Genomic DNA, 24,930 nt, shown 5'->3' on the forward strand with positions numbered 1-24,930 from the left:
ATTGTTTCATATCATAGTGTCAAGTTCTCGTTCTACCATGCAGTGCAATAGAGATCATTGCTTGGTGATCTTCAAAAACGGTAAGGACTTATAGGAACTGCATCTCAGTGCAAGATGTGTGCGTCACTGCGGTCTCTGGTTCAAATCCAGGCTGCATCACATCCGGCTGTGATTGGGAGTCCCATAGGGCGGCGCATAATTGGCCCAGCGTCGTCCGATTTTGTTCTTGTCATTGTAAATAAGAATAAGCATTTGTTCTTAACTGACTTGCCTAGTTAAATAAAGGTTCAACAAAACATATTTTAAAAAACAGTGTGTTGTCTGCATTTCAAAGTGGTGACACTCATCAGTTAACCATGTGGTCCAGAGACTTTCTTCAAATCAGGTGGTAAGGAAAAACTCCTGGTCCTATACCAATAATAACAGTTATCATCAACCCTGTCCATACATTAATAAAGGTTGATGCAATCCAGTGATCCCTACAGACCAACAGTCTGCATACTATATGTATGGAGTAATCCCTACTCGTGATGCACAGCATTGATTGTCACATCAATCAGAGTTACCACACTATCTTTATCAGAGATGTGCAGTATGCATGTGCATTTACTGTAGCCATGACTCTAATCACTATATCACATGCTATCACAGTAAAGATGTAATGATCATGCTGTTTAATCAGCTTCTTGATATACCACACCTGTCAGGTGGATGGATTATCTTGGCAAAGGAGAAATGCTCACTAACAGGGATGAAAACAAATTTGTGCACAGAATTGGAGAGAAAGTTTGTGTGTATGGAACAATTCTGGGATCTTTTCTTTCAGCTCATGAAACATGGGACCAACACTTTACATGTTTCCGTTTATATTTTTGTTCAGTGTAAATAAAAAACTGAGCTACATGGTATCACCCCTGCCATTCAATAGTTTATTGGCATTTTTGTGAAAGGGAAAGCAGTGAGATAGACCGTGAGCGTGAGAGAGAGTGGGTGAGAGGAAATGTGCTCATTCACATTGGTTTCCTGTGAGTCACATTCAGATAGATGTGACAGGAGGGAGTGGAGGCTATTTGTGAAAAGTGTACAATGTGTGGGATCACTGAAAGGATACTGAAATAATGGATAGTCCAAGAGTGATCAGTCAGGTTTGAAATACAGAGTAGACATGATAAGTGCACAGTGTTGCACTTCAATGCACACCTGGGGCGGCTGTGCTATGTCCCTCTGGATTACTTTATATACTGCAGTTAATTGAGATACTAGTTTAATTGCCAGCAGTTGATACTTGGAGTCTCCATCAGCATCAAAGGACAAGCTATTGAATCAGAAAAGAGGTAGAATCTTCGATTCTTCTCATAGAAATAGTATTGAACGAATGGACACAACGCGTGTCTGATTGAATGCCTCTAGGGAGGGGGTTTCCCATAAAGCTATGAACTAAGATCAGCGATACAATCATCTAGGTTTGTTGCAGTGCATTATTTTAATGTCTCCTGGTACGTAAAAAAAAATACAAGGATAAAAAAACAAAGCATATGTTTGATCTTTGCAAAGTGGTCAACGAGGGCTTTAGCATTTCCACAAAAAGGCTTGTTAAATTCTCTTAAACTATAATTTTGGTCTGGAGAACTTCCTTGAAGCAGACATCCTGTGGGATTTGATTGTTTTTTCCGAGAGTATCAAATTTCCGCTTTTTGTAGTTTCACTGATTCTTGGATGTGCAGACTTAGCTTTGTGCTAGTGTCACGACTCCCACCGAAGGTGGCTCCCCTTCCCGTTCGGGTGGCGCTCGGCGGTCCTCGTCACCGGCCTAATAGCTGCCACTGATTTACAACTGTTATCAATTAGGTTATTACTTGGGCTTTATTAGCCAGCTTGCCCACCTGCTGGGTGTGCAGCAGTGAGGTAATGGGAGCCAAAACCCTGACCCCTCTCTAGCATTCATAGTGGAGGTGGACACGTCCGAGGCTGGGGTGGGTGCCGTGCTGGGTACCGTGCTATCACAGCGCTCGGGTACGCCACCAAAACTCCGCCCCTGCGCTTTCTTTTCGAGGAAGCTCAGTCCAGCAGAGCGTAACTATGATGTGGGGGACCGGGAGTTGTTAGCAGTGGTCAGGGCTCTGAAGGTGTGGAGACACTGGCTTGAGGGGACTAAGCACCCCTTTCTCATCTGGACCGACCACCAGAATCTGGAGTATATTCAGGCAGCTAGGAGACTGAACCCACGTCAGGCAAGGTGGGCCATGTTCTTCACCCGATTCCGGTTTACTTTGTCATACAGACTGGGCTCCCAGAACGTAAAGGCTGACGCACTGTCCTGCCTTTACGACACGGGGGATCGGTCCACCGAGCCTACTCCCATCCTTCCAGCCTCGAGGCTGATGGCACCAGTAGTATGGGAGGTGGACTCGGGCATCGAGCTGGCGTTACGGGCGGAGCCCGCGCCTCCTCAGTGTCCGGCTGGGCGGAAGTACGTGCCGCTTGGTGTCCGGGACCAACTGATTCGGTGGGCTCACATCCTACCCTCATCGGGTCACCCATGGGTGGGGAAGACAGTGGGGGGCCTCCGGGAGAGGAACTTGGTGGCCAACCTTGGCTTCTGACGTTAGGGTTTATGTCTCTTCCTGTTCGGTGTGCGCCCAGAGTAAGGCTCCTAGGCACCTTCCTAGAGGGAAGTTACAACCCCTCCCCGTTCCACAACGGCCATGGTCTCACCTATCCGTAGATTTCCTGACAAATCTCCCCCCCGTCACAGGGGAACACTACGGTTTCGGTGATTGTGGATCGGTTCTCTAAGTCCTGCCGTCTCCTCCCGTTGCCCGGTCTCCCTACAGCCCTACAGACTGCGGAGGCATTATTCACCCACGTCTTCCGGCACTACGGGGTGCCGGAGGACATCGTCTCTGATCGGAACCCCAGTTCACGTCCCAGGCATGGAGGGCGTTCATGGAGCGTCTGGGGGTCTCGGTCAGCCTGAACTCCGGTTATCACCCCGAGAGTAATGGGTAGGTGGAGAGAGTGAACCAGGAGGTGGGTAGGTTTCTGCGGTCGTATTGCCAGGACCGGCCAGGGGAGTGGGCGAGATACATCCTGGGCTGAGATGGCCCAGAACTCACTACGCCACTCCTCTACTAACATGTCTCCATTTCAGTGCGTGTTGGGGTACCAGCCAGTCCTGGCACCATGGCATCCTAGTCAGACCGAGGCTCCTGCGGTGGAGGAGTGGGTGCAGTGCTCCAAGAAGACCTGGAGGGCCGTCCAGGAATCCCTCCAACAAACTGTCACGACTCCTACCAAAGGTGGCTCCCCTTCCTGTTCGGGTGGCGCTCTGCGGTCGTCGTCACCGGCCTACTAGCTGCCACTGATTTTTTCCTCACCCTCCTTGTCTGTTTATTAGTTACACCTGTTATCAATTAGGTTATTAGTTGGGCTTTATTAGCCAGCCGGCCCGCCTGCTGGGTGTGCGGGATTGTTTCATGTGTACTTGTTGTACACGCATGTATGTCACGGTTGTTCGTGTACGTGAGCTGTTTTCTGATACTGTTTAGTTCCCCTGTGTTTTGGGGTATTTGTTTTGAGTGAGTGGCATCTGTTTTCACCTGGTCGGTGTTTAAAGAAGTCGCCTACTCTGAACTCTCTGTCTCCTGCGTCTGACTCCTTCCTCCACTACACCCCGGGCATTACAGCTAGCCTACAATGTCTGTTCTTATGGACCTAGCTGTGCAGCTGATGAACATTTGTAATCAAATATCTATATACATTTCTGTAAGGAAATATTTGTAATATTTTCAAGCAACCAGATCTGTTGGATAATAATGTATATGCCCTTGGCAGTTCACCACAGATGTTTGCCTGATGAAGGCGGACATTTGATATTAATTTTGTCAATTGACAGTGACATCATGGCTACAAGGTCAGATTAATTGTAGCATCTCATCATCAGCTTTAAGCACAAGCTGTGTGTATGTGTGTTTGCTATAGCCACTACATATTCACCCTGAAAGATTACCTTTAGGTAGCCGACACAGACATATCATTTGGATAGTACTGTTAAGCAGAGTGGAACAGGGGACCCCAAGAGCAGACTCTTGGGATGAAGTAACCAAGGTATTTATTGAAACACGGGGAAGATGGAGTGCCGGCCAGGGGAAGCTTGGTTGGGTTGCAGGAAACCAGGTGCTGAGGCTGAGGCTGGAGCGAGAGGGGTTGGGACAGGGTAAGCAGGTCCGGAGGGGAATCCAAGGCTGTAGTAGAGTGGTGAATCCAGGACAGAGTAGCAGGATGACGAGACGTGGAACTGGAGTCACTGGACCAGAGTCAGAGCGTGCAGAACTGCAGCAGAGATGAAAACAGCGTCAGGCAAGGAAAAATATGATCTAATAATAACAACGGCTAGAAACGTAGACTGACCGAGCAGAGATTATGATCTGGCAGTGTGGAAGTGGCAGGGCTGAGTATTTGTAGAGGTCTTGATTATGGAACAGCACAACTTTCTCTGCCCACACAATGACACACACACAGAGAGGGAGAGGGAGAGAGTACTGGGGGAGTGGCGGCAGTTCAAGGAGACACAGGATGAGCAGTGGAGGGCGTTGCAGGAGCAGATGTGACAAGTACTTGACTTATGTTGGAAAGAAACAGCATTTAAAGAGTCCAAACACATACCTAGACCCCTAATTTACCATTAGGGTTGGGGATTCTGCCACTATGGGCTGTGAGGCTTTCATCCCAGACAATACCTCTCATTTATTCAAGCCAAATGGAGACAGAATTAGTTCAACACAGGCGTTCATTTTATTTCCTGAAGGAGATTTTCCTGAATGAGTGATGAATGTTTCTCATAAACTTTTGAAAGTGTAAAGTCTAGCTAAATTATCTGTCTGTGTTCCCCTAACAGTCTTCTAGGGTGAACAGTAGATTTGGTTCCCAAGCCTCCCGCTCTTAGAACAAAGGGTTCCAAAAGGGTTCTTCGGCTGTCCCCATAGGGCAACCCTTTTCGGTTCCAGGTAGAACCCTATTTGGTTCTAGGTAGAACCCTTTTGGTTCCAGGTAGTACCCTTTTGGGATCCATGATGCCGATCCAGTTCGGCATCGTTACCGACTTCAGTGGGCAAATGCTCACCTTCGATGGCCACTGGCATGCTGGAGACATGTACTCTTCACAGGTGAATCCCGTTTTCAACTGTTCCGGGCAGATGGCAGACAGCATGTACGCATTGTATGGGCAAGTGGTTTGCTGATGTCAACGTTGTGAACAGATTGCCCCATGGTGGCGGTGGGGTTAACATTCCACAGGGCACAATCAACAGCCTGATCAACTCTATGCAAAGGAGATGTGTTGCATTGCAAGAGGAAAATGGTGGTCACACCAGATACTGACTGTTTATCTGATCCACACCCCAAATTTTATGACCAACAGATACATATATCTATTCCCAGTTATTTGAAATTCATTAGATTGGGGCCTAATTCATTTATTTAAATTGACTGATTTGCTGATGTGAACTGTAACTCAGTAAAATCTTAGAAATTGTTGCATGTTGTGTTTATATTTTTGTTCAGTATAAATTCATTGTTCCAAGATTTTTCCAAGAACATTAAGAAACTGTTCCATAGAAAAACAGAAGAAAACATTCGTAATTTTCAGAGAACCTTCTAAGAATAATATAAAAAAAACATACATTCCGTTCCACTGTCAACAACACTTTCGCTATCCTCTATCTTGTTAAGTGTGTTCAGGTGTGTTGGCCGCGCCCACTAATTGGCCACACCGGATCTTAATTGGTGCTTGTTTCCTTTGAAATGTGTCTGTTTGAATAGATAAAAATGAAAAGTTTTGTATCTGCAAAAAACAACACGCTAGCTCCATCCTGGTGGCGCAGCAGACTAATTCCATTGACAGAGAGCAGAAGGTTATAGGTTTGAATCTCACTGATGTCACAATAAATTGTATTTGCGTGTGTCCTATCTGTGTCTCGATAAGCTAGCAGTATTATTGAAAAATTCAATTAAACTTAAGGAAGTTACTAAAAAACCTCCAAATAACTTGTGATTTCCATTCTCAGAACGTTAACAAAACCTACCAAGAAAACTTTCAAGGAACCTGAGTAAAATGTTCTTAGAACCTCCCTGCAACCGAAAAATAAAAGTTCCCAGAACGTTTACATTTTTTTTCTCGTTTTATCCGTCAGGAAATGTATGCATTCGTTCCCACAACCAATGTGTAACCAAAAACACCTTCCAAGGAACCAAATGTGCTATCTGAGCAAATATCACAAAAATGAGGTGGTTACATATAATTGATCTTAAGATGGTTATTCATATTTCTGTGACGCTAGAGTTTAGCAAAAGTACATTATAAGTGAAAAAAATGAAAAAAACTAGAAACTTTCCGCTATAAGGTTCTATCTGCAATCCAAACAAGCCTGAACAAATACAGACGGACCAATCAGAACACGTCTTTGAACAAGTTAGTCTAGCCAGAAATAATGGCAAGCAAGCAACAACAAAAAAAAAAACTGTCAAAATTCATCAAGTAAATGATGGTTGTCACATCGTTCTTCAGCGATGACAGTAATTAGTCAGATGATCATAATACATTTCTTCATGTATTTGATTATGTGTTCTGATTATCTTGATAAAATAGTGCTATTCTATCATTTATGTATTCAAATAGCTACAGTTGTCTTAAACTGAACTTGTGTAATTCAGAAGTGTCAGATAGAACCTTAAGGCTGAACCTAGACTGACATTTCAGAGCCATTTGGTTCTATCTGCGATTGCTTTAGGCACCTTTTAAGGTGAAGACCTTAATGGGCTATGAAAGAATAATTCACTACAAAACAGTTCTGAGATATGGGATGGGATAACGTTGATGCTCAATATCTCAGAACTACGTTTTGCTCAGAAAGAACACAAGGTCACGAGTTGCCACGGTTTGCCTGCATTGCACCCCTGCCTGCCTGATGCCCTCACATCTGGTTTAAATTTGAAAATTATGTTTTATTTAACCTTTATTTAACTAGGCAAGTCAGTTTAGAACAAATTCTTATTTACAATAATGGCCTAGGAACAGTGGGTTATCTGCCTTGTTCAAGGGCAGAACAACAGATTTTTACTTTGTCAGCTCGGGGATTTGAACTAGCTCAGGGGACAGTGGGGAAGTGGAGGTGCAGGTTGCACAGAGAGCTGATGTTGCACAGCACATAGAACAGGAAAAGGACATGCTGCTCCATGACCACAGGAAGTGACCTCAGAGGAACTCAAGAGCAAAAAGAGCATGTTGAGTGGATTTGGAGTACTTTTTGTGCTGAAACCACATACACACACATACTGTACACATGTTCAGACACACACAAACATTCTCTCTCACACACACACACAAACACAAGACCTACAGAAATAAATCTGCAAAGCTGGCTGTAGACGGTATGTCTGTACAGAGATTTTCCGGCACCACTTCTAGTGGTCGGTCTAATTAAAGCTGATTGTGTCCGTACTCTTCTGAGGGATTTGACTGGGAATATTGGGAACAGTCAGTCAGTCAGTCAGACCGAGAGTGTCTGGAGGGAAAGACAATGGAGAGAGGAGAGTGAATAGTATACCTGTTTAACAACCGGCTGTGACTGCTCTGACTGCTGTAGAGAATAATCCCAGCTGAATATCCCATAGAGATGGACTCATCGGGAGTAGTGGTATCGGAGAAATCCGTTTAGGGACTTAATGCAAACTGAACAGAGGCAAAATGAGCTAAGCCGGTGCGCCTGCAGCTGCACCGAGCCCTAGTAGACTTGGCATGTCATCACACTGTCCTCACACTCCTTACACTCTCTACTTGCACAGGTCTTGTGTAGCTAGCGTGTGACCCTGAGACCTGAAGTAGTGTCACCCCTAGCCAACCAAGGCCATGGTCCAGCTATATGTCAAACACACATACAGTATATACAGTGCATGTACAATAATATACGATACAGGCACATACAGAAAACAAATTGTGCAGAAAGAAAGCAGACACACTTTCACACACGCATCTGGGAATATCTACATGATTAGGCTATAGGGGGAACAATCTTAATACAGGAAATGAGAAATATTGTCCCATGTCGCATCACGGTGCATATCTGCCCCTTAGATCAGTTAGAGGAGGAAGATAATAAAGTTAGCTGCATGGGAAATTCAATCCGACAGTAGGATGTTCTGGAAAAACTTGTCATATTTAGGTATTATTGTGACTACATTCTTATTACATGAAATAAAGTTCATACCAGATCTTTTATTTATTTTTCTCTCTCTCTCTCTCTCTCTCTCTCTCTCTCTCTCTCTCTCTCTCTCTCTCTCTCTCTCTCTCTCTCTCTCTCTCTCTCTCTCTCTCTCTCTCTCTCTCTCTCTCTCTCTCTCTCTCTCTCTCTCTCTCTCTCTCTCTCTCTCTCTCTCTCTCTCTCTCTCTCTCTCTCTCTCTCTCTCTCTCTCTCTCTCTCTCTCTCTCTCTCTCTCTCTCTCTCTCTCTCTCTCTCTCTCTCTCTCTCTCTCTCTCTCTCTCTCTCTCTCTCTCTCTCTCTCTCTCTCTCTCTCTCTCTCTCTCTCTCTCTCTCTCTCTCTCTCTCTGAGAGGTGTGGTTGTAGACAGAACTTAATCTAACTTGCACCTTATACAGTATTTCTAAACTGAAACAGGTATTGATATTTTATTCAAGTTTATAATTGTGTGGTGTCTTTAAAATACATTTCAAATGATTGATATTTGACAATGTAGCTGAATTAATTTGAAAAATATGACATGATAACAGGGTGGACCAAGGTATAACAGGGTGGACAGCTATAACGGGACAGAACATAAATTAATCCCTGAATATTGAACACTGAATAGACATCTACATAGTAATTCATGTAGTAACAACATTGGACCTTCTATTTAGTTACATATTCACTGTGAAAAACAACAACACAAAAATACATTGCCGGTACAAAATCATTGGAATTAGCAATTAAACACATTCCTGTCCCTCTCTTCCTCTCCCCCTCTTTCCATCCCTCCCCCTTTCACCCCAAATGCTCTTCCACATACTTCCAGGTGGATTTTTCCATCTGCACAGAGCATTTATAAACAGCCTGTGGCTCTGGCATCAGACAAATGATCTGTCCATCAGAGTACCAACAAATATCTTCCTTTGGACTTGGCCAGAATAATTTGTTGATGCCATTCCGGTGCATGTACTTCACCTTAATGTTATGTTCCTCTACAGGGTATCCTTCATGGTCGTAATTGACAACACACCACTCCCCTACGTGATTAAGTTCAATGGTGCCAGGTCGCCATGTGGTGTCAGCCTTGTCATGAGATGCAGGGAGTTGGTTAGATGCTGCAGGGTCACCCAGAGTTGCCTCTTTGAGCTGAAAACAAGGACAGTCCAACATGCCACTATCCTTCTTGCACAGACAAGTAATGTCCCTGTATTTTATCTGGCCTTGTGAGACACTGATAACCTGATGAATCTTCATCATTCCTTTAATGGCATCTAAGGCAGGCATCTGAGGTGAGAAGAGATAGCATATGATACGATATAAATAGTTATCTTATACATTTCAATAAAAATGTATGTATGTGTGTATGGGGAGGAAGAAGGGTTACCTCTGTAGACTGCAGCAATGGACTAGTCTTGGCCCTGGCTCTGAGTATTCTTTTTGAATCTCTCCATTTCTTTCCTTTCTGAACGCTGCACTCTGTCACTGAGTTCAGCTATTGCCCTCTTCTTCCCCTTCTCTATCTTTCCTCCATTTCTCTCCTTCTTTCTGGGTCAGCATTACGTCGTTCTCTGTATTGCCGCTGTCTTTCAGCTGCGCTAAGAGGAGGTGCCATTCCTTCAGAAAGACCTGATTCAATTGATATGTATTTATTATTCAAATACTATACATGCTATATATACTTATAATTATGTAATAAAATGTATGAACAAAAACATATTTTGCAACACATTACTGCAAGATATCCATTTCTCCACCCTGTTGAGTGCATGTCCACCCTGTTACATGTACATGGATAATAGGGTGGACAATAACAGGGTGAACATTTTGAGCTAAAATTAGCAACTATGCTCCAAGTGATCGTGATGAAGCTAGGATAATGGCTGTTGCTTGAAAATACATTTTCATTGTTTGACAAATATATTATGAAATGTATTTAGTCTTTTTGCTTAAGATGGTGGACATGTTATGCTTTCCCACATCACATCACCAACATATAATGATGAAAATGGAATAGTATGAAATCTAGATACTCACCACGTTCACCACAGTTGTTTTCCTGCCAAGAAAGTTACATAATTTTCTGTTTGTGATGTCATTGTAGAAAATATATATTTTCTTAAAGTACCAGTAACCACAATGTAACAGGGTGGACAACAACTTTGAGGACATACAGAAAATAGTCAATATTTGTCACGTTCTTGTAACGGCGTTCTTCGTTTGTTGAAAGAGAGTCGGACCGAAATGCAGCGTAGTGGTTACTCATGATTTTAATGAAAAAAGTGACGATACATGAAATAACTTATGAATACAAAAAACAACAAACGGAACGTGAAACCTAATTACAGCCTATCTGGTGATTCTACACAGAGACAGGAACAATCACCCACGAAATACAAAGCGAAACTCAGGCTACCTAAATACGGTTCCCCATCAGAGACAACAAGAATCACCTGACTCTGATCGAGAACCGCCTCAGGCAGCCCAAACCTAACTAGACACACCCCTAATCATTAGCAATCCCAATCCTATAAAACCCCAATACGAAACACAACACGTAAACCCATGTCACACCCTGGCCTGACCAAAATATATAACGAAAACACAGAACACTATGACCAAGGCGTGACAGTTCTGACCTTAGTTCTTGTGTGTTTTCCTTGTTTTAGTGTTGGTCAGGACGTGAGCTGGGTGGGCATTCTATGTTGTGTGTCTGGTTTGTCTATTTCTATGTTTGGCCTGATATGGTTCTCAATCAGAGGCAGGTGTTAGTCATTGTCTCTGATTGGGAACCATATTTAGGTAGCTTGTTTTGTGTTGGGATTGGTGGGTGATTGTTTCCTGTCTTTGTGTTTTCTGCTCCAGTTAGGACTGTTTCGGTTTTGCCACGTTTATTGTTTTGTATTCTGTTCATGTTGAGTTACCTTATTAAAATAACATGAACTCTAACCACACTGCGTTTCGATCCGCCTCTCCTTCCCAGGAAGAAAGCCGTTACAATATTCTTGTAAAATTGCAGCATTTTAACATAAAAATACTATACATAAGATAACATTTAATGAAGAAAATGTTAAAAGTATTTTTTTTAAATGTATAATTTTATTCCTAATTATTCTCATTGAAGTTGATTTAGCAGCACTTGGGACATTGAAAAATTGCCTCCTTCAACTTTAATAAAATAGTCTAAAATGTATCAGATTTACTTTGAAGTCTATGTCATTATGCTTCTGTTATCATGAAGGCATACAAATGATACACTTTTGAAATTTGATCCAGTGTATATTTTTTTATATACAATTTTGAATGATTTATCTTGAGGACAAAAAAATAACACTTTTAGTGATATTGTCCCAGTAAAAAAAACATGTAATTGTGAGCATAAAGAAAGCCAATGGCTGTAAAAAGTCCTCATTTATAATTGAGAGGTGTCACGTCTGTCTGCATAACACGTGTTGCCTCATCATTGCATTATCCTCCTGTGTGTTTGGTTTTCAGAACATTAATAGGTTCCCTATCAGTTGTGTTGCTGCTCAGGCTCAGATAAGCGGCATTACTTGCCATTGAGTTGCTTAGAAACCCTGTCTGGTCACATACTGTGTGTGGCCATTTTGTGTCAATTTATGGTTAAAATACATCTTTGAAGATTAGCGTAGTAAGGTTGTTGTGTGTTAGAATGTTTACATCTAACAGACTGAGTATGTACTGCTGCTTTACATGACTATTTTTTATCTTTAAGTGGTATTCACACACGCACACATACACATGTGATAGATAACACAAGGCCTCTATTCACTGACATATCAACCCAACCCCCACCCCCCATACACACACACATATGCACAACCGTCTCACTGCACAAAGGAACCGTGCATGTGTGCAGTCTTGCCCATGCGCACGCGCAAACGCACACACACACAGCTGGCTGCTGGTCTGTCTGACCTATTTAGTTGTGTGGGCTGCTCTAATGGAGAGAGCTGGCCCTGGTGGATCATAGGGATGCAGCTGATTTGCATTTCTGCCCTGTAAATTCCAGATGGCACAGGAGGTCTGCAGGAGAACTGGAGCGGTCCCTCTTCAGTCTACACACTCTACACATACATATACTGTATATGTATAGTATATGTATGCAGGGTCCCTATCCACATACTACATTACTTCACTAAACCAGCACACACACATACATGCACAGAAGGGGTGGAAAGAGTTTACACCCTGTGCTCTTGCGCTATTCATGCCCAATAGGAAGGAAGTGAGGAATCGCACTCATTTATTTGTGGTCGCGGGCATTCAAGTGCAGGTCTTAAGAATTCCTCTTTCGCTAGTTCTTTTGTTCTCTCTCACGCACTGCTAAAATCACAGAGGAAGTGAACAGACATGAAACCGCAGCACATTGTCATGTACACCGAATGTACAAAACATTAAGAACACCTACTCTTTCCATGACATTAACTGACAAGGTGAAAGCTATAATCACTTATTGATGTCACTTATTTAAAAAAAAATCTTCTTTTTTTTGTTGTCGGTAGGTGACCTTGATTCAGCAGCCTTAGTGCCAGAAAGGCAAAGTGTTCCCATTTTGAACCATATGATTTGTCTGAAGGTAGAACTGAAGGGAGAGCAAATCAAGTGCACCTTTAGGCCTACCGTTGGCCAATTAGATAGCTCTGATCATCGTGTCTGCACACCTCGAGCCATAGACTATAAAAAAAAAGAAGCCTCAAGCACACAGCACAGTTGATACTGTGAGATTTCAAAACTTTTAAAACCATGACTAGAGGGACTCAATGAATACAGCAAAGAGCTGCTGTTTTCATTTGTAAGTTAATGTTTAGGTTGTTATTCAGCACTGTCAACACTTTTTTCCACATTTTTACAAGTCATAAAATGTATGTTCTTCCTACTTCCACTCACGCTACAACCAGCGCTGCAGCTGCAATGAATGAGTACAGCAAAGTGTTTCAATTAGCATGCATTGTTATTATTAGCAGCTTGTGTCTTTTAATATCAAGGAATATTTAACATTGTCTGGTCATATGAGTAACAACATGAATTGGTGCATGAGGCAGAATTAATGCAGTGCGACTTGAGTTTCGCCATCAGCTGGAACACTGTTTCCCCTTCTCTCAGTGGAGTCAGGTGAGAGGGAAGGGTCAGTGAGTCAGGTGAGAGGCAGGCGCACGCACGCACGCGTGCACACACACACACACACACACACACACACACACACACACACACACACACACACACACACACACACACACACACACACACACACACACACACACACTGTGCCTGTGTCTTTGTAGGTGTCATCCCCAACTGGGTTTCTATTGACCACAAGACTCTACAGAGGGTTGTGCCAATGGCCCTGATCCTGCATGACACAAGCTATAATTGTGTGCTCTCCCAGCTTGGATAGAAAGTTGTTGTGCTGAAAACCAGTCTATTAATGCCAAATAATACAGTCAGTCCACCCTCAAAACATTACCTTACTAGTGACTTTTATCCTGATGCAGTGTTCTATTTATAGCTATATACCATGTTTAGATGCAATTTAGCTGTTATTTATTTATTTACTATCTGTCTCAGTATGTAAAGCCCATAAATCTGATGCTGTCTGAACCAAAAAAAGTATAACATCTTGCCACGGTAGCATTTGATTGATTGATGCTTGCTGGCAAAATAAATATATATACAATAATTTGCCAATCAGCTTTGAGCTGAGCTCAACTGTGGGCTGTCCTGGTGCAGCAAAAGCCTCCCCAAGGAGGCCAGTTTGGATTTGGCTTGACACCAATCATATCACTTCCTAAGCAAAACGTACTGTTCAGAAAAACGTGTCTGTTTCTGGTCTGGTTGTGTTGATGTCCTGCAGTAGCTAGCTTGCTAAATTCTCTGTACAGACAAAATGATTATGATGGAGATTCTGATGTAACCGTGAATGAATATGTTGTGCCACTGGACTGAGACAATTGAAGTTCAATATGTAGCCTAGATGTAGCCGAGTAGGTTCACTTTAACTAGCTAGCTAACTTAACTGGTTCATTGTTACCCATGAGAGGAAGGGAAAGGGAAAGGTATCCCCCTAGTCAGTTGTACAACTGAATGCATTCAACTGAAATGTGTCTTCCGCATTTAACCCAACCCCTCTGAATCAGGAAGTTAGGCTAGCAAGTATTTTAGCTAGATACCCTTTTACAACATAAACTTAAAGTGTACTGTATGATAGATCCATAGACCATTTGGCCAAGATGAAAGAGAGGAGGAAGGCATTAGTGTTCAACTAGTCTACAAGTAGGGTGAGTAATAATGTTTTGTTGTACTTGCATGCACACACAGACAGAAATCAGTATCATAGATGATATTTAGTAACATTGATTGGACACATTTTTGGGGGTATCTTTAAGTTTGTTTTCAGTTCATTAAACTAAGCATGCAGTGCATACACAGGGTGTACCGGTACATAGTCAATGTGCGGGGGCACAGGTTAGTCGAGGTAATTTAGGTAATATGTACAGTTGAAGTCGGACATTTACATACACCTAAGCCAAATACATTGAACTCAGTTTTTCACAATTCCTGACATTTGATCAGAGTAAAAATTCCCTGTCTTAGGTCAGTTAGGATCACCACTTTATTTTAAGAATGTTAAATGTCAGAATAATAGTAGAGAGAATGATTTATTTCAGCTTTGATTTCTTTCATCACATTCCCAGTGGGTCAGAAGTTTACATACACTCAATTAGTATTTGGTAGCATTGCCTTTAAATTGTTTAACTTGGGTCAAACGTTTCAGGTAGCCTTTCACAAGCTTCCCACAATAAGTTGGGTAAATCTTGGCCCATTCCTCCTGACAGAGCTGGGGTAACAGGTTTGTAGGCCTCCTTGCTCACACACGCTTTTTCAGTTCTGCCCAAAATCTTCTACAGGATTGAGGTCAGGGCTTTGTGATGGCCACTCCAATACCTTGACTTTGTTGTCCTTAAGCCATTTTGTGCACAACTTTGGAAGTATGCTTAGGGTCATTGTCCATTTGGAAGACCCATTTGCGACCAAGCTTTAACTTCCTGACGGATGTCTTGAGATGTTACTTCAATATATCCACATAATTGTCCTACCTCATGATGCCATCTATTTTGTGACGTGCACCAGTCCGTCCTGCAGCAAAGCACCCCCATAACATGATGCTGCCACCCCTGTGCTTCACGGTTGGGATGGTGTTCTTTGGCTTGCAAGCCTCCCCCTTTTTCCTCCAAACATAACAATGGTCATTATAGCCAAACAGTTCTAATTTTGTTTCATGAGACCAGAGGATATTTCTCCAAAAAGTAAGATCTTTGTCCCCATGTTCAGTTGCAAACCATAGTCTGGCTTTTTTTATGGCGGTTTTGGAGCAGTGGCTTCTTCCTTGCTGAGTGGTCTTTCAGGTTATGTCCATTTAGGACTCATTTTACTGTGGATATAGATACTTTTGCACCTGTTTCCTCCAGCATCATCACACAGTCCTTTGTTGTTGTTCTGGGATTGATTTGCACTTTTCGCACCAAAGTACGTTCATCTCTAGGAGACTTCCTAAGCGGTATGGCGGCTGCGTGGTCCCATGGTGTTTATACCTGAGTGCTATTGTTTGTACAGATGAACGTGGTACCTTCAAGCGGTTAGAAATTGCTCCCAAGGATGAACCAGACTTGTGGAGGTCTACCATTTTTTTCTGAGGTCTTGGCTGATTTCTTTTGATTTTCCCACAATGTCAAGCAAAGAGCCACTGAGTTTGAAGGTAATAATAAGAAGAGACTTGCTTGGGCCAAGCAACAAGAGCAATGGACATTAGACCAGTGGAAATCCAGTGGAGTCCAAATTTGAGGTTTTTGGTTCCAACTGCCATGTATTTGTGAGATGCAGAGTAGGTAAATGGATGAGCTCCGCATGTGTGGTTCCCACCGTGAAGCATGGAGGAGGTGTGATTAAAAAAATTAAATTAACCTTTATTTAACTAGATGCTTTGCTGGTGACACTGTCAGTGATTTATTTAGAATTCAAGGCACACTTAACCAGCATGGCTACCACAGCATTCTGCAGTGATATGCCATCCCATCTGGTTTGCGCTTAGTGGGACTATAATTTGTTTTTCAACAGGACAAGGACCCAAAACACACCTCCAGGCTCTGTAAGGGCTATTTGAAAAGAAGGAGCGGGATGGATTGCTGAATCAGATGACCTGGCCTCCAAAATCACCCGACCTCAACCCAGTTGAGATGGTTTGGGGTGAGTTGGACTACAGAGTGAAGGAAAAGCAGACAACAATTGCTCAGCATATGTGGGAACTCCTTCAAGACTGTTGGAAAAACATTCCAGGGTAAGCTGGTTGAGAGAATGCCAAGAGTGTGCAAAGTTGTCATCAAGGCAATGGGTGGCTACTTTGAAGAATCTCAAAAATATTTCTTTAAAAAAAATGTTACTACATGATTCCATACTGTATGTGTTATTTCAGCATTTGTATTCTGCAATGTAGAAAATAGTAAAAATAAAGAAAAACCTTTGAATGAGTAAGTGTGTCAAAACTTTTGACTGGTACTGTATATTCAGTGTATTTTACATCCATTACCAACTTGGGGTCATTTTGACCCCTAGGAGAAACTATTGGAAAAAGAAACAATCATAGCAAAATATAAACGTACTTCTTATCAAAACATCATTACACATGTAAATAATGTTATCTGATTTATTTTTTACCCAAACAGATTGTTATTTTCCATATTCCGTGAAACTAAAATATAAAATGTCCCTCATAAATGTGAACTTTAAAAAAAATACAATCCACATTAGTATAAAAAAGTGGATTCAGATTATTGTATTGTAGTATAACTTAGTTTTTTGAATTTTGAAGTAAATATAAATGTTGTCATATTTATTATGGTAAAAACTATTGCAATTTAAAAGGGGGAGTACACAAAAAATTGAAATATACTTAATTTGATTGACAACAAGTTATTCATCCATTGATCCTGAGAGACATTGACTAAAAGTTTGGTGTGGCTTTCATTACTTACTTACCCCACAGCCAGCATTAGCATCGCTGTTAGTGAAACAATGGGAGTGTTAGGGCCTATTCAATGCAGCACTATGTGTACATTCAAAGGGTCACAACTAAGCATATATCTACGGTTACTTAGATTTTGTATACGGTCATACCTACTTATAACCAGTTATAACCATAAGAGAGTGCATAAGGTGCTACATCTCTGCAGGTGATCTGAAGATCACTCCAACAAGCCCCACTCCACACGTTGAGGATATGTATAACCACAGAAACCTGGATTCAAATATACTTTTTTAGATATTTGGAGTAATTTAAGCCTATGTCTATCAGTCCATGTTATTCATACAGACGTCTGGGTCCTCAACCTCACCATCATCCTCTGCTTCATTGGCATTTTGGTACTTTACGGTTGAAATGTAGTCTCTTCAAATAATCAATGTGTTTATTTGCTTCAAAACATATGAGTGTGTGTGTGTGTGTGTTGGGGTTAGAAGTCCCGGTCTCTGTGGGTCTTAGTGTGGGTCATGTCGATCTGCTGCAAAGTAGTTTGAGAGGCAGGCGGCGTAATCTGTAGGCAGGCTTTGTGCTGCTCTCGGATTAAAGACATTATGTTTCAAACCTTTCTCACGGCAGTAATATGCCTTCAACTCTCTCCCTGTCCCTCTACCTGTGTCTGTGTGCCTGCGTGCATGCCCATGTGTATGACAGTAGAATGCGTATGACAGTGGATTCACAGGGCTGGGTTCAAGAAAAGGACACATTCCTCGTTATTTATGAATCGGGTGGGTTTTAGCATTATCTGAGACGACACACGCATGTCCTATTCGTCTATTAATTTGCCGTCAGCAGCGTAGACGTGGCGTATCACAGCTGCTAATCCTAATCCCCATTCCCCCCTTGGGATTCTGTCAAAGCACAGGCACATTAAAAAGCCCTGGCTGCTTAGCTGGCTGGCTCCAAATGAGAAGACACATGCACACTGTCACGTGAGTGTCATGCATAGTACTGTATAGCCTATGCACACATGTAGCACCTTGAAGTTGTGGTATTTAGGTAATACAGCCACTCACATGCACAGGCCCATAGTACTTTTCTTTTCAAATAAACCCTTTTCAAAGAAACATAAGTAATATTACACATAAGCAAACATGAACAGTGCATTATTTCAAAGAAACATGAATGATAACAGAAAAATATGAACACTACCCACTAACGCACATTCACAAGCATACCACCACACGCATACAGTCACACGCACAATATCCTACCCTAGACTTATTGATGTACGCCCACTAAAATTCTCAGATGCTTGGTACAGTATATCTTATTTAGAGGCCTCATGCTATTACCCATTCTCACACACATAACCCACTTCACATCCCCCTATGCATGTCCATAATTTAAATATGTAACAAACCTCTACCTTTTTCCTATAACTCTCAGCATATCAATCACGTCAGATAGCAACACTCATATGTGGTCAGGACACCTTTATAGTGTGAGGGGAAGGATATACTGTAGCTAGCGTATGAGCACACACACACACTGCTGCTCTCCTCTCGGTATGGGGATGAGACTACAGCGGGTGGGTAACAATCAGTTATCAGTGTAAGGATTAAGGGCTGTCATCAGCAGCCATATGCCTCATATTACCTTCTGCTGACACTTGATAAAGAGGTATTTTATTAGGATCCCCATTAGCTGTTGCAAAAGCAGCAGCTAGCTACTCTTCCTGGGGTCCACACAAAACATGAAACAATACAGAATGACATAATACAGAACATCATTAGACAAGAACAGCTCAAGGACAGAACTAAACTCAGCAAAAAAAGGGCATCTTTCTTTTGGTGTTTTTCAGAGTCAGTAGAAAGGCCTCTTTAGTGTCCTAAGTTTTCATAACTGTGACCTTAATTGCCTACCGTCTGTAAGCTGTTAGTGTCTTAACGACCGTTTCACAGATGCATGTTCATTAATTGTTCATGGTTCATTTAACAAGCATGGGAAACAGTGTTTAAACCCTTTACAATGAAGATCTGTGAAGTTAGTTGAATTTTTATGAATTATCTTTAAAAGACAAGGTCCTGAAAAAGGGACGTTTCTTTTTTTGCCGAGTTTATATGAATGTTATCTGATGTTAGCAAGTTATTGATTTCATGAACCTTCTTTCTAAGGCTACATGAATTAATATGGGCTATATTCAGCCCTTTCCTGGGTAGCTTATCAGAGATGGACATAATATTGAAAAGAGCAGACTAAGCAAGAGAAAACAAATATACATTCAGCAGTCCATTAATCAATTGGTGTGTGTGTGTGTGTGCTGCGGGTTTGAGGCTACGAACCCATAGGCTTGGCTCTCTCACCCCTTCCAGGCTTCTGGGAGGGAGGGTGGACGATGAGCCTGTCGTAGCGGATGTACGCAATGTCCCCATTGCAGCTTTCATGGCAGGGATCAGTTCTTTCCTCTTCTGGCGCACAGCTTCAGGATGGTCCTCGTTGAGGAAAATATACGTTCCTCTCAAGTTCTTGGCTCTTTCCAGAACAGCTACCTTGTCTTTGAACCTCAGGAACTTGACCACTATTGGCCTGGGCCTATCACCTCGGCCGGTGTTGGGTTATCCAGTCCTGTGGGCGCGCTCTACCTCAAACTGCCTGTGGTCCATTTTTTCTCAGCGATCATTTTCCTTACTTTGTCCTCAGACTCCATCCAGGTCTCATGTGGAGATTCTGCAATTCCGTCCACAACCATGTTACTTCGCCTTGATAGTCTGATTTATATGTCATTGTTGTCATGGATTCACAGACAGAACTGATGTCCTCTCTCAATGACTTACAGATTTCTGTCATCTTGCCGTTCTCCTGTTTCAACTCGTCGAGCTGACCCTGGGAGAACTGCAAATTGTTCTTCAGATCCTGGACCTCTCTGGTCAGGTCGTCCACTCTTTTATTAGTAGAATCCACGAGTATTTGGACAAAACACTTGAAACTATTTTCTTGTTGTTGTAACAACTGCTTATAGGTCTCTTTTTGTTCGTTGAAAAGATCCTTCACGTGTGATAGAGAGACACCACTGGCACTGTCCTCAACGGTACTCCTGCCGGCTTTGGTCTTTGTCATGGTAGCTAGCAACGTATGTTAGGCTGTTTTCTCCTCGCAGTTCCAGACAGGGCACGTCACGGGGACAATTGAAAACAACAAACAGCAGGGATTTAGACAGCCACAAATCCTGGACAATCTGCAGTCCCAGCCACGATGGCTAACTGCGTTGCGGTCCAGCAAGCTAGCAGCTAGGCTAGCTGCGATGACAAATAGCTCCTCAGACCCGTCCTTGGTCAGCAGGATCACCGGAAAGATACAAGCAGTCTCAGCTAATGATGCCAACTGCGTTGCGAGATCCAACATATAGTTAGGCAACTACCAAGAACTTTCCAATATACTTTTAAACAACAAACTTCCCAAACAAACAAAACCGAGCTCTTCCTCGTTCCACAGAGTCCTTGTTCTTCTCTATTCTACTACCTCATTCTCTATAGTTCCTCTTTGATATCTGTAAGTCAGACCTACTTCATATAAGCTCAATATACAATATAATATTTATCTATCACCTTTCTCTCTTGTGATTCATTCATTTTATGACAACTCAGTGAAGTAGCTAAATTACACCTTTTGTATAAAAAAGACAAATAAATGCATTATTTGAATCGCTGAGCCTCTCTGTAGGGAAAGACGCCCAGGGAGAGGAGAGCGATATTCCACAGATGTTTCTACCATGTATTATTTTGAGGATCTTTTCAGCTGCAATACCCTTCATCCGCTACTACAATAAATGGGGGGGGGGGGGCAGTGAGGCACTTTGCATGTGGACCATACTGTATGGGTGGGTGTGAGTAGCAGGCAATATGCTTGTGTGTCTGTGTGCATATAGGGGTGTGAAATGTTTCAGACTAAATATATCTGTGAATTAATTGTGTTAACATTATGACTGAACATTACTTTCAAAGTTCTTGAAATGTTCTGCATTGACTGACCTTCATGTCTTAAACTAATGATGGCCTATTGTTTCTTTTTGCTTATTTGAGCTGTTCTTGCCATAATATGGACTTGGTCTTTTACCAAATATGGCTATCTTCTGTATAACACCCCTACCTTGTTACAACACAAATGATTAGCTCAAACGCATTAAGAAGGAAAGAAATTCCACAAATTAACTTTTAACAAGGCACACCTGTTAATTGAAATGCATTCCAGGTGACTACCTCATGAAGCTGGTTGAGAGAATGCCAAGAGTGTGAAAAGCTGTCATCAAGGGAAAGGGTGGCTACTTTGAAGAATCTCAAATATAAAATACATTTTGATTTCTTTAATATTTTTTGGTTACTACATGATTCCACATGTGTTATTTCATAGTTTTGATGTCTTCACTATTATTCTACAATGTAGAAAATAGTAAAAATAAAGAAAAACCCTGGAATGAGTTGGTGTCCAAACTTTTGACTGGTACTGTATATATTCTCAAATAAAGAACTCATCCAATTATAAAACTATAAAAGTTTACCAGGCAATCACATCACAATAATGTATCTTCTTAGCAAAGATCATCATGATGCATTCATAGGAAAACATTTCTATAACTATGTGGGTGTCATTGTGCAGCAATGTACAGTGATGGGTAAGTAGAGTGCAGGGCAGAAGGGTTGGGATCACTAGTGTAAAAGTTGGAGTTGACCGAGGGCGAGAGGCCCGGAGAACTCCTATCAAGCAGGGCCCACATGTGGGTGCACTCTGAGAATCTCCATAGCTTGACCTGCATGTATTTATAGAGCCCAAGTTATATTGAGACCATTGCAAATGTTGGGCTTAACTCTCCTACAGCCCCAGTTGAATCACATGGAATATTCAACATATCAAACGCAAGGGTAAAGAGGACACTGCCTCAACATACAAGGAAAGTCTTGTTTGGATAAGTTACAATTGGTTACATGATTCCATATGTGTTATTTTATAGTTTTGATATCTTCACTATTATTCTACAATGTAGAAAAATGGTAAAATAAAGAAAAACCCTGGAATGAATAGGTGTGTCCAAACTTTTGACTGGTACTGTATGTGCTTTCAATATACTGTAAATGTGTGTAGTGTGTTTGTATGTCTGTGCTCTTTTTCCACAGGCTCAGTCGTGTCGCTGAGTCTTTGGTAACTTTACAGCTCCTGTGTTTTTTAAAGCTTTTTTAAAAATCTTCCTGTTTTATTATTGGCCTAATACAAACGCAACACAGCTGTTCAGCCAGGCAGATTTGGGGTGGGGGAGGGTTGCCAGGTCCTGCTGTGCTGAGCCATACTTTGCAACTGCCCTATTTAATCGTAATAGTGTGTTTGAATCTATATCTTTGATGTAAGCTCTACCCTTCACATTAACAGATACAGTTCTGTGAATGTATATAAGATGGTGAAGCCAGAGAGATACACAAGGAAATACCATGAGAAACCCAGTATATTAGAAGAGCTATTCGCTACACCAACATCATGCTGCATATTTACTTATTTATATATCACTGTAATGAACTTGAACTGCTTGAACTGGAATCTTCCAGAGGCCAGTGTATTAAGCTTCTGTCTTTATTTGCCCATAGAGGGCTGAGGCATCTCTCCCAAACCAACCCATTCAGTAATAATCTAACATACTAGGGACTCCACTCTCCATCGCTCTAGCCAATTACAATAAGGCCCCAGCGACTCCTGCCAGACTCATTCACTGGCGAGCTACGTGTCTTTGATGAGACCGGGGGAGCATCTCTTTATAGAGCAGAGGGGGATTATGTGACTGACTGTCCCTGGGGTGTGAACACTTAAAAAAAAAAACTTTATTCACATTAGAGGTCGACTGATTATGATTTTTCAACACCGATACCGATTATTGGAGGGCCAAAAAAGCCGATACCGATTAATCGGCCGATTTTTAAAAATGTATTTGTAATAATGACAATTACAACAATACTGAATGAACACTTATTTTAACTTAATATAATACATCAATAAAATCTATTTAGCCTCAAGTAAATAATGAAACATGTTCAATTTGGTTTAAATAATGCAAAAAAGTTAACGTTTTAGTTCTTTGCTCAGAACATGAGAACTTATGAAAGCTGGTGGTTCCTTTTAACATGAATCTTCAATATTCCCAGGTAAGACGTTTTAGGTTGTAGTTATTATAGGACTATTTCCCTCTATACCATTTGTATTTCATTAACCTTTGACTATTGGATGTTCTTATAGGCACTTTAGTATTGCCAGTGTAACAGTATAGCTTCCGTCCCTCTCCTCGCTCCTCCCTGGGCTCGAACCAGCAACACAACGACAACAGCCACCATCGAAGCAGCGTTACCCATGCAGAGCAAGGCGAACAACTACTAGAAGGCTCAGAGCAAATTACGTTTGAAATGCTATTAGTGTGCGCTAACTAGCCAGCCATTTCACTTCGCTTACACCGGCCTCATCTCAGGAGTTGATAGGCTTGAAGTCATAAACAGCGTAATGCTTGACGCACAACGAAGAGCTGCTGGCAAAACGCATGAAAGTGCTGTTTGAATAAATGTTTATGCGCCTGCTTCTGCCTACCACCGCTCAGTCACATACTTAGATACTTGTATGCTCAGTCAGATTATATGCCTCGCAGGACACGCTAGATAATATCTAGTAATATCATCAACCATGTGTAGTTAACTAGTGATTATGATTGATTGTTTTTTTAAGATAAGATTAATGCTGGCGAGCAACTTACCTTGGCTTACTGCATTCGCGTAACAGGCAGTCTCCTTATGTAGTGCAACGTCGTTATTGCGTTGGACTAGTTAACTGTAAGGTTGCAAGTCGTTCTGCCCCTGAACGAGGCAGTTAACCCACAGTTCCTAGGCCGTCATTGAAAATAAGAATGTGTTCTTAGCTAACTTGCCTAGTTAAATAAAGGTATAATAATAATAAAAAATCGGCATCCAAAAATACAGATTTCCGATTGCTCCGAAAACTTGAAATCGGCCCTAATTAATCGGCCATTCCGATTAATCGGTAGACCTCTAATTCATATTCTATATTGTTGTCAGAGGACAAGTGGTCACGCGTTTAGCCAGGGTCCTGCTTCCTATCAGTGACATGGTAATCCTGTTACTCTTTCATTTGGGGAGCCACAGAAGTGTGGGGAGCGGGAAAAAAGTATGTGGGAAGCTTTACCCAGGCACAGGCAGCTCTCTTTCTCCAGGGCTGCGTCTCAATTACCAAGAAGTCGTGGAGTTTTCTATGTTTCAGCTGCTGGGATGGAGAAAACCTGGAAAAGCAGACAGCCCACTGGCATAATGATAGCTGGGTATGAAATCAACTGTTTATAGTTGAGAAAATTGGCATCCACTACAAGACTATGATGCTTGCCTACAGAGCAGCAAGAGGAACTGCCCCTTCCTATCTTCAGCCTACCTATGCTCAAACCCTACACCCCAACCCGAGCTCTCTGTTCTGCCACCTCAGTTCTCTTGACCTCCACCCCTACGGGAGGACAGCTCCCACTCAGCCCAGTCCAAGTGTAACGGATGTGAAACGGCTAGCTTGGTTAGCAGTGTGCGCTAAATAGCGTTTCAATCGGTGACGTCACTTGCTCTGAGACCT

The 24,930-nt window shown here is 42.1% G+C and overlaps 1 long non-coding RNA gene across 1 annotated transcript; it reads right to left on the reverse strand.

Annotated features, from left to right (window-relative positions):
* Positions 1-8,668: 8,668 nt before the first annotated feature.
* On the reverse strand, positions 8,669-10,630 carry LOC109899111 (uncharacterized). Its single transcript, XR_002256431.2, has 3 exons — positions 10,278-10,630; positions 9,628-9,869; positions 8,669-9,527 (listed from the first exon to the last, which is right to left on the reverse strand). It is a non-coding gene; the product is annotated as an uncharacterized LOC109899111 (long non-coding RNA).
* Positions 10,631-24,930: the final 14,300 nt, after the last annotated feature.

The sequence above is a fragment of the Oncorhynchus kisutch genome, linkage group LG11 (assembly GCF_002021735.2).
Source record: "Oncorhynchus kisutch isolate 150728-3 linkage group LG11, Okis_V2, whole genome shotgun sequence".
Taxonomy (NCBI): Eukaryota; Metazoa; Chordata; class Actinopteri; order Salmoniformes; family Salmonidae; genus Oncorhynchus; species Oncorhynchus kisutch.